The sequence below is a fragment of the Panthera pardus genome, unplaced genomic scaffold (genome assembly GCF_024362965.1).
Source record: "Panthera pardus isolate Hobbes unplaced genomic scaffold, ASM2436296v1 HiC_scaffold_11, whole genome shotgun sequence".
Lineage (NCBI taxonomy): Eukaryota > Metazoa > Chordata > Mammalia > Carnivora > Felidae > Panthera > Panthera pardus.
The window spans coordinates 91,649,777-91,654,307 of NW_026526666.1; the positions used below are offsets into that span (position 1 = coordinate 91,649,777).

The following is a 4,531-nucleotide window of genomic DNA, read 5'->3' on the forward strand; positions in this document are numbered from 1 at the left end:
CCCCCCGCGGCGCGCGTCCCTGCGGGGCGCTGGGCGGGGCCTGGAGAGGGACCTCCCGCCCCACCCCCAGCTCCCACCCCCCTTCCCGCCCGGCAGGTCGGGGTCCCAGAGTGTGGTGGGCGGCCCCGCGTGAAGAATGCGACCGTGCCCCCGCGGGCTCCCCCTCTCCCCCTGGGGACCGCTCTCACTGCTGACACACTGAGGGGCCAGTGGGACGGGACATGGGTGCCCCTGTGGAGGGGGCGACTGTGGACACACGCTCCTCAGGAAAGAGGCTGCTGGGGGTCAAGGTCAGGGTGAGTCCTGGGGAGTCCAAGCTCCAAAGGTTGAAATGCCCCTGTTTGTTGAATGACCCTCTCCTTCACTGGGGGATGTGATGAGGTTGAAAGGGCAGAGCTGGAGCAGCCACTCTGGCTTCCTGAGGCAGAGTGTGAGCTAAAGCAGTAAGACCAAGTTGCTTCTCCATTTTCACCCATTTTCCTTCCAACTCCGGTCTTAACCCAGAAGTTAAAAGTATCCCCGCCGGAGGGAACCTCTGAGGTCATCGACTCACGCCTCCTCATTTGTTTTGTTGGCAAGATGAACATTGGGTTGGTGGCCAAAGAAACGGGTTTTGCATGCTGACACCACCACTTTCCACGTGTGCAACCACCGGCCGGTTCTTTGACCTCTCTGAGCCAGTTTCGTCATTGCTACAGCGAGGATAGTGATCATCTCTGTTCTACCTCCTCGGATTATAGAAGAGCTTGAGCTTTGGAGTTTAGTGGACCTAAATTTGAAGTCCAGTTCTTCCATTTATTAGCCATACAACCTTAGGAAATTAATAACCACCTCTCTCTGCGGTCTCAGTTTCTTCATCTGTGCAGTGGGTGCACTCACAGTGTCTTGCAGAGTTGTCATGAGGATCAAATGAGATAATGTGCATACGGTGAGCGTGATTAGAGGGTCCTGGGACATCATGACAGTAGCACGCTTTGTGACTCCATGCAGATCGGGTGATTGACATTAAGTGACTTGGCCAAGATCACATAGAAAAGGCAGAGAACACCAGATAGAGTGTCCAGAGGCGTCCAAATGTCCACAGACCCACAGCAAGCAGGAGTGAGTCAGCAGCTTCTCTGAGGGCTTGGATAGAGGGTGGGGAAGAGGAAGGGGGGAAGGTAGAAGGTGGGGAGAAAATGAGGCCGGGTGTCCTTGTCCTGCATGCTGACATCTCTGGGCTGTGCAGCCCAGCATCTTCGTGTCCTATAGCCTGGAGCTCTCACCATGTAGAGATACAGGCAGACTGGGCAAAGTTGGCCTCATTTCCTCTCCCCTCGTCTCTCCTCTTCCCTCCAGGTTTCCCCCACCCCCTTTCTACACATCCAGCCTTTAGAGAAGCAGCTGGTTCCTTCCTGCCTGCTGTTGGAATTTTCTTCTGGTTCTACACGCTTGGCATCTAGTGCAGTTTCTTGGATCTGAAGCAGGGCTGGCAGAGAAACCAACCGTGTCCCCCTGGCTTCTCTATCCCTGCACTACCCAGCTACCCCAAGGGGCCCTCTCCTAGGGTTCCAGGAAAGAAAGCAAAGGGTGTCTGGGGACCATGTGTACCCATTCCACATGGAAATAATTCTAAGGCTTTTGGGGGCCAAGTATAATTGCAACAGGACAAGGGATAGAGGCCCTGCCGGCCTGCCAGGCCTGTCGGAAACCCCCGTGGGTGGTGCTGTTCCTGTCCCCTGCCCTGTCTTGACTCACACCAGCTAAGCCCAGACCTACCCAGGACTGGGGCTGGATTCCTTGGTTCCATAGCATCAAGAGAACTTGGATGGCCTCCAGGCAAGTTATGGCCTTGGCCTCTTCGAAGCTCTTTACCTGCACTTGGTCACAAGTAGGGACAGCACTCATTGCAAACCCAGCTGTATGGGTTTTGGGAGCCAGTAGTAGTTCCAGAATTCCTTACAGGAGGGGCTTGGAGTGGCCATCTGAAAGGGGAGAGTGGGCCTGGAAACAGGTATAGAGCTAAGTTTTAGGTCAATCATATTAACATTTTCTAACCATGCTTTGATTTCCACTCCACATAAAATTAGGAGAAGTTAATTGCCCAGCACAAAGAATAAGAGTATCTAAGAAGGGTGTGGTTTTTTTTTTTTTTTTTAACATTTTATTTATTATTGAGAGACAGACAAAGCAGGAGAGGGCAGAAGGAGAGGGAGACACAGAACCTGAAGCAGGCTCCAGGTTCTGAGCTGTCAGCACAGAGCCCAACGCAGGGCTTGAACTCACAAACCGTGAGATCATGACCTGAGCCGAGGTCGGAGGCTTAACCGACTGAGCCACCCAGGCGCCCCTCTGAGAAAGGGGTTTTGAGTGGTGGTGGAGACTGTCAAGGGCCAAAGCCCTCCCCCCACCCCAAGCCTTTCCTCTGTGAGGGGAGCCACCCTGTCCCTCCATTAGAGCTCAGATGCCATCAACTCACTTCTTCACTCAACGAATAGTTACTCGTAGTAACAGCTAATTCTTATTAAGCTCTTTGCACGTGCCAGACCCTGTGCTAAATGCATGGTTTGAATTATTTCATGCAATCCTCACCACAAGGTAAGTGCTGGCGATTTTACTGCCCATATTTTACTGATGAGGGCGCCTGAGCTCACAGAGATCAGAAGGGGATCTCAAACCCGAGTCTGTTTGCCTCCATGTAAATGAATCGTGTGCTCTGGTCTGTGCCAGAACTCACGGAGAACCGACATAATGGACCAGTGTTGGGGTGGGGGGTAGTTCTTGGCATCAGACCAGACAGTTTGAATCCTTCTTCTGCCTCTTATTACCAGTTGTGCATCTAGGCAGGATGGCTCATCACTCGGGGCCCCTCTATCCTCCTTATACAAGGAGCAGGAGTGGTACCCACTATGGTGGATCATGGTGCCTGGAATCCCATTCTGCTCAAGAAGGTTTCCCGTTTCTTTCACTGTGGCTCCTTTGGGGGAGACCATCTGGTGGGCTGTTAGTCACTGTGTTCCACTGCCTGGTAGGTGTAGGCAGTTGGCACAGGGTAGCCAGTCAGACCTCGCTTTCCAGCCGAGCAGTGGGAGCCGATGGTTTCTCCCGCCATGGTTCCTCAACTAGGAGGATCTGATTCTTGCTGACAGCTAGACTGCCCCCTGGGTAGAGAAAGCTTACTTGTAAAGTGAAGCCATGTGGAAAAAAGCAGAGCTGAGATGGAGGGGGGGAAAAACACCCTGATTTTTCTCTGGGTGTCTGGATTTGGCCATGAACACACTTCCAGACTTCCTTTCAACTGAACCAATAAATTCGCTTCTTGCGTAAGCTTGGTTGAGTTTTGTTTCTGGCAATCCCATGGCCTCTAGACTAACATACTACTTCCTAGGGTTGTTGTAAAAAGTCAATGTAAATCAATGGTAATCAATGTAAAGCAAGGTAATCAATGTAAAACTCCTAGTACATTGACTGGCACATAGTAAGTGCTCAACTAGTGTTAGTTCATATTATCACGAGGACTGTGTGCCGGCCCCTGTGCAGGGCGCTAGGGAATGGGAGGTGAGCGAGACTTGGAAACTGCCTTGGATGACTTTGCGGTCCAGGGAGGGAGGACAGACAAGTCAGTGGACAGGTACAAAGCACCCTAATACACGAGTAGATACCGGGGCCCGTGGCCATACTGAATACCTGTTGTCTGGAGGGAGTGGTGGGTAGGTGGGTTGGAGAAAGCTTCCCAAATGACAGGAGACTAAGAGGAATACTTTTTTTTTTTTTTTTTTTACACACAAGTGGATCAGTCTATTAAGTAGGAAGTGGAGAAAGTGAACAGAAGTATGCACAAACAGAAGTATGCAACACCCAAACTGAACCGAATCTGAGATTCCTGAAAAAACATGTGTCAGTTACACAATTGGCCACCTCTTCCCAGACTGATGCAGGGACTTACTTGTCAGGGAAGATGAGGGAATAAGTCAGGTGGCAGGACTGGTGGCTGCTCCTGGGGCTGGGAATGATCTCTGGGGAACTTTCAAGGAGGCCAGGTCTCGGGCTCAGGATCCAGACCTCATAGCGGATGCAGCCAGACCCAGCAAAATGGTTGCGACCCTGAAGCCCTGGGCCGTGATCTGGGTGTGTGTCACGAGCTGAGAGCCGGGACTCTGGCCCCATAGGTTAGGGCAGCCACCGCGCCCAGGCAGCCTATGGGTACCACTGGGTTCTCGTGTCTTGGGAAGGAACTTTTCCTCGAAGCTCTCTGGAGTGCTGTAGACAGTGGGGTTTAAGCCCTCAATGACTGGGGGCTGTGATGGTTCAAAGGGCACCTCGGGAGTCACAGGGCCGGGAGCCGTCATGTCCCTGGCAACAGCTTTAGGAGAAAAAAAAAATCGAGACTAAGAGGAGTATTAAGTGATGGGTGATGTTCACAGTGGACAAAGTAGGTGTGATGGGTTGAATTGTGTTGCCCCAAATGGAGGTGTTAAAATCCTAACCTCCAGTATCTCAGAATGTGACTGTCCTTGGAAATAACGTCACTGGAGAGGTAGTTAGTTAAGAT

At 51.9% G+C, this 4,531-nt stretch overlaps 1 pseudogene; it reads right to left on the reverse strand.

Moving 5' to 3' along the window:
• Nucleotides 1-3,842: 3,842 nt before the first annotated feature.
• Nucleotides 3,843-4,329, reverse strand: LOC109274371 (HIG1 domain family member 2A-like; annotated as a pseudogene).
• Between the last annotated feature and the right edge of the window lie 202 nt (nucleotides 4,330-4,531).